This window comes from Pseudorasbora parva, chromosome 4 (genome assembly GCF_024679245.1).
Source record: "Pseudorasbora parva isolate DD20220531a chromosome 4, ASM2467924v1, whole genome shotgun sequence".
Lineage (NCBI taxonomy): Eukaryota > Metazoa > Chordata > Actinopteri > Cypriniformes > Gobionidae > Pseudorasbora > Pseudorasbora parva.
This window is the reverse complement of record NC_090175.1, coordinates 45,521,637-45,528,318: the sequence shown is the minus strand read 5'-3', so window position 1 is coordinate 45,528,318 and position 6,682 is coordinate 45,521,637.

Sequence of the window (6,682 nt, the reverse complement as noted above, 5' to 3'; positions counted from 1 at the left end):
CTTTATTTAAATATTAGCTGCACTTATCTTTGGTCTTATCTTTAGATTAGTTGTTTTTTGTAAAACAAAGGACTTTTTTTATGTTTATTTGTCATACAGTATACAACTGCAGAATGTTTGAACTTAAAAGTTGTGCATTAATTAATAGTTGGGTAATGTATACAATGGAAACCATTAGGCCCTTGCTTGGGGTGAAAAAAATCACTATAATCAACAAATCTATTGCTGCATCAGGTAAACCCCCCAAATGCAATCTGTCATTTTAGTTGTATTATATTTAATGGGGACAAATACATGTTTAACTGATAATCTGTTTATTCATCACAAGTCCCTGAAAGAACGTGTCATAAAATACCATATATGGGCAAGGAAGTGTGACGCATCTCCTCAACTGAGTTGTCATTGGCTTTGACATTTTCCGGCACCGACAGGACTGGTTGTGGTTGGACAATCTTTAAACCCGCATTAAAAAAAAGTTAATGTTGCAAAGTACGTTTTGTTGTTATTATTACGTCAGTAATGCATTCAGTTAAAAATGCGGTGTTGCTATGTTGTGAGAAATTACCTCTTTACCAAGATCCTAACCCTAACCCTAAGTGTAACTTCACTGAACTACAAACTAAGACAATGGCGTCCCATCGATATAGTGACAGAGGCTTATGGGTAATGCAGTTTAAAACGTGTAAGAAAGAAATTGGAAACATTACTATCTTTAATGAGCAAAGGGATATCTAATCATGTTCATTGTGTAAACCTCTATGAGGTATTTGAGAGGCAGGCTGAATTTGGTATTTTACTTGAGCATTTAAAAAAAAAAACCTTTATATCACCTTTTGATAGATGATAGATAGATAGATAGATAGATAGATAGATAGATAGATAGATAGATAGATAGATAGATAGATAGATAGATAGATAGATAGACAGACAGACAGACAGACAGACAGACAGACAGACAGACAGACAGACAGACAGACAGACAGACAGACAGACAGACAGACAGATAGATAGATAGATAGATAGATAGATAGATAGATAGATAGATAGATAGATAGATAGATAGATAGATAGATAGATAGATAGATAGATAGATGGATGGATGGATTTGAAAACGGTGACCAACATTATTTAGTTGTCATACAAATTTTCTTTTTGAATCTATCATCAGACTTTGATGCTCTTCTAGGGGACTATACTTGGCCCCTGGGGATGGCAGGGCAGTAAAACACACACAGATGTATACTTATCATGGACATGTGTCAAGTGTCACATTAATATTGTCTTTTAAACGACTTTCAATCTTTAATTCAGTCATAGTTAACAGAACGAGAATATACCCCCAAAGTTATCAAATGCTCATACAGAACATGCTTCTCAATGTATTTAACTAGAACAAGAATACAGTGTTAACAATAAACGAAGACATCTATTTAAACAACCAATACACCTTGTGACACTTCATTGTACTATGTGCATGCTCATCTTGCTTGTAGTACAGGGTCCATGTTGATCTTTCTCTGGTGCATCACCCTCAGTGTGTCTGAAGTGTCTGTAACAATATAGCCGATACAATCTCTTCAAATGCATCTTTCAACCTCCCCTTCACTGTAATTTGTCATATTTACTGTATTCGACTCAGCATCTAGGCAGCATCTATATGCAGTGGTTACATTCTAGCAAATTATTGTCCTAAATGACATTAATATGACTAAATGTTCATGTCTCAATTAAACCAATCATGGTTATTTTATGTATTATTTATTTTAAATTGTGTATTTAATTAACACCATGCTTAATACAGAATATCAACCATACTTTATCCAAAACTTTACTGGACAATACAGCTAATGTTACATATAAAGACATGTCATTTAAGAGAAATAAAAATGGGTTATGTTAAAACCATATGATGTTTATTAGTTCACAAATGAAGCTGCCACACAAATTCATGCATTGTGAAATCACATCCAGTTTCCTTTTCATTATCAGAGCTATACTGGTTTTATTCCTCTTGCTTGGCTGTCCATATCTCTAAACAATTTGCAATTGTTATCCATCATTGTACAGAACAAATGTTGAACAAAAGACGTGACCAATTCAAATAAAATCCCTTTATTGTCACAATACCATGAACACAAGTGTACAGTTGATGAAATTATTTTGTGCAAACTCCGCAGCATGACAGTATGGATGACAAGTATAGAACACATATACAGTATTAACAATGTACACATAAGGGACTCGATACAGGTAGAGAGAGAACAATATACGGTACAATATTATACTATACAGAGAGCACTAAATGAAAACAATAATAAACACAATAATTACAGTATACATATACCACTGTCGCCTTTTTCAACTAAATATTCAAATAAATTTTCAACTAAATTACTGATCTGCCTGCATTGTCACTATATGATAATTAGTTTTCTTCAGAGCGGCTGTATAACCAAATCAAATTCTGTAGCATTATTTTTTTGTGTTAACACTGTGAAGCTGCTTTGAAACAATCAGCATTGTAAAAAGCGATATATAAATAAAGGTGACTTGACCATTGCAAAGCAGCATGAATTAGTGCAAATATATTGTTAGGGTGCAGTATAATACTATGTCAGAGTCCAGTCAGTGTAACTGATGGAGAGCAGTGCATATGAGGTGTGCTGTGTGTGGTGTTACTGGTACGAGTTCAGTAGTCCGATTGCCTGTGAAAAGAACTCGTCTCGCAGTCTGCTGGTGCAGGTTCTGCAAGAACGTCTGCCTGATGGTGATGGTGAAAGCAGGCCATGGCTCGGGTGGCTGGAGTCTGATGATCCTCTGTGCTTTCCTCACAAACCACCTGGTGTAGCTGTCCTGGAGGGAGGGAAGCTCACCTCCAACAATGTTCTGTGCAGTTCGTACCACTCTCTGCAGAGCTTTGCAGTTGAGGGTGGTGCAGTTCCTGCCAGGATGCTTTCCACAGTGCATGTGTAACTGATTTTAGGGTTTTGGGGCTCACACTGAACTTCCTCAGCTATCTGAGGAAGAAAAGACACTGATGAGCCTTCTTTAGCACAGTATCAGTGTAGATGGGCCATGTGTGGTCACTGATCACTGGAGATATGAACACAGAGCTCAAATAGTTCCTCAGCTCTACTGATCCAGTGTAGCTTTTTCTCAACCAGGGGATGAAGACCTAACATAAGAAAACATGTATTTAGGAGGTGGTAAATAAATAAACAATATATTTTATTATTTATACACATTTTATATATATATATATATATATATATATATATATATATATATATATATATATATATATATATATATATATATATATATATATATATACACACACACATATATACACACACACATATATATACACACATACATATATATGTATAGGAGGTTGTTGGAGGTATGGGCCAAAATAATTCTTTCATAACTGTCTCTAACTGATGATTTAACTGATGACTTGGTGCCTACAGATTCCCCCCGTCAACAAAGACTACACAATATCTGGCCTCAAAGCCGCTTCTCTTTAGTCTGGGCCATACAAACTGACTAACTGTGTAAAGACTGACCTGACCATTGTGTGTGTTCAATGCCAGGTAGCAGCTCCTCTACTTCTTGATGTACTATTTCTGTACAAGTAGAAAATGAGAACATAATACAAGCAGTCATAACAAATCAGTAATCTATTGAAAACTCTTTAGTACATATGTACAAAATGCATATTTCTTTATCAACTGGCTTTATCCTCCTTCAAACAAACAGAGAAAATAATAAGTCAATAAAAATTCTAGAAAAAAAAGAGTTTTGGTGAATAACAGGTGTCTCACCATATTAAGTAATTTCCTGCCCAAATTACAAAGATAATGGCACAGCTGATTTGCTCATTCTATAAAAAAGATTTATAAGTGAAAAATGATAACTGCTGACTTGAACAGTCCTTTGAGAGATCAACATCAAATGCTGTACTACATATAATTGCATTGCTTGAATACAGACATACCAATGGAAATGTGGACCTTTTCGTCATTCTGTCTTTTCTCTTCGGGCACAAGATGGCCATGTTCATTCTTCATCCACAACAGGACTGGTTTGGATTGCTGTAAGCAGTTTGAAGGCCTTTTTACACCAAGGAACAAGTCCACACAGCAGCTATATAACATTTAATGACACAAAGGAACAATATCGTTGGAATCATTTAAAAATATTTTTCCAGCTGATGAAAAATAAAAACCTTGACAGCCAATTAGATCACTTAAAATGGCAGACAACATAACCACAGCACGTGCTTATAATAAACAGAAATTTATTGTCCGTTGGTGTTGATGTTAAAATAGTTATCATTATAGTTATTGGTCTTGGTGTGAACAAACTTAAATGATCTGATGTGTCATGTGACATGTTAAACTATTATTTCTAGACTCTTGCTTCTTAAACAGATGTGTTCAATAAAAAAAAAAACATTGAGAAAAAAGGCAGACTATGAGGTGTGTGCAGATATGATGTACTGTTGGAACGGCAGAAACATTTCCTATTTGTAAAGGTTAATATAGAATAAAATGGACTTAATATAAAATGTCTGATATAAACTGTCTGACTACTTACAAGGGGCACAATCGGCACGAGACTTGAGACAATAGCCAATGACAGCAGCAGGAATAAAGCCATAGAATTTTGTACAAGTTTGCTTGTCCAATATCTTATGAATTTGCTGACTTGGTAAATTGCATGAAGTATGTAGACTGGATAAACCCAGCCCGATCTGCCAGCGATTTGATTTGACCCTGCAGCTCAGTCTGGAAACCTGCACATTAATTTCTACTGGTTCTGTTACACACTTTTGCGGAAACCAATCACAGACTGGCTTATCCACCAGGTGGGCTATTGTTGGATTTAACACGATGACGGATAGAGAAGCGATAGGTCGATGCTTATTGCTCACGCCTCTTGTGGTCTGATTGTTTGATGGACTATCAATTGCAAACAAAGTCATTTGAATTAGGCCCATTGATCATGCCACTAGTGCGGTAGAAAATACTGAGCAGACTCCCCAGACCCATGTTCAATCTTAAATTGAGCTTGTTCTGGTGATAGCGAGACAATGAATCATGGCCTTTTTCACACAGAAAGCGTGTTTGCTTTGAAAAACGCGAGTCGCGGGCAGTGGAATGGGAAAATAACCCGCAAGGTCTCGAGATGAGAAGTTGAAATGATTTTAACTTGAGCCCCGACTTTTTATAATGTTATGTCATGCACGAGACATTGCAAAAGACGTAAGGTGTAGTGCGTATTTACATATATAAACAATCTGTGTGAACTACTACTACGTCGACATGATATCCCCATCTTACTGATGGAGCAGTGTGATATGTAAAGTTAAAGAAACCTCCAATGCTGTGCGAAATGTGAATGCAGTGATGTTCAATCAAGGGTTACGACAAAAACAGACATACCACTAGAAATATTTACCGTTGCAGGTTTTCTCTTTTCTTCAGTCTTCTCCATAAACCGCCAAATTCATCCCACTCCACGAACAAGACAGGTTAAACAAGCCCTTGACATCACTTCCTTTTCAGCTGAATCAAAGAGAAATATATACATGTTGAGGCAGTGTTAAAAATGATCTGTGACCAATATATATAAGAGGAAGGACTTTAAGGAAAGTTAATAACACATAACATAATAAAGATACATTCCTTAAAAACAAATCTGTTAAAGCTAAATGTGTTCACCTTTACCTGTGAAGGGCTGAACCTTTAAAGGACTTGTTCAGCCTCCATTGCAGCTTCTTCAAGATCAGCATTGGGAGCTTTGAGTTCAAGTTCCCTGTTAATACTAGCAGCTTTCTGACATAACTGGTCAAAATTAGATTTTGAGTTTTAAAAATATGCCAAGATATGTCTAGATGAATTACAAAATACAGTTCAGAAAAAAAGCTGAGAGACAGAGAAAGACAGACAGACAGAAAGATAGACAGACAGATAGTAAGTTAGCTTTTGCAAGAGATGGCTTCTTAAAATAACTGTTGGATTTAAGGTTGTTGTTGGAGATGGAGGAGCAGGTGATCTGAAGACACTGCAAGACAGAAAAATATTAAATTACAATAACATAAATATTGAATTACAAAAAAAAAAAAAACATTAAAGGCATGGCAAGTGTTGGGGTAATTGTGGTAGAACCATGGTATGCAGTGCTTTAACTTCTAATAGAACACAGTAAAAGTACAGTTACTGAGGTAAAACCATGGTACGTGTCATGGTTACTGTGCTTTAACTACAAATACAAAAGTAAAGCTATGCTTACTGTGGTGAAACCATGGAAAGTATTGTGTTTACCGTGCTTTAACAACAAAATACCACAGCAAAACTATGGTTACTGAGGTAAAACCATGAAAATAGTTTTTTATTGAGCTTTAACAACAAATACCACAGTACAAATATGGGTACTACTACTGTGGTAACTTTAATAGATTAGCAAGTGTTGTGGTTATCGTGCTTTAACAACAGATACCACAGTAAAACTATGGTTACTGCATGTGGTAAAAGCATTGTAAGTGTTGTGGTTACCATGCTTTAACAAAAGATACCACAGTAAAACTATGTTACTGTGGTAAAAACATTGTAAGTGTTGTGGTTACCATGGTTTAACAACAGATACCACAGTAAAACTATGGTTACTGTGGTAA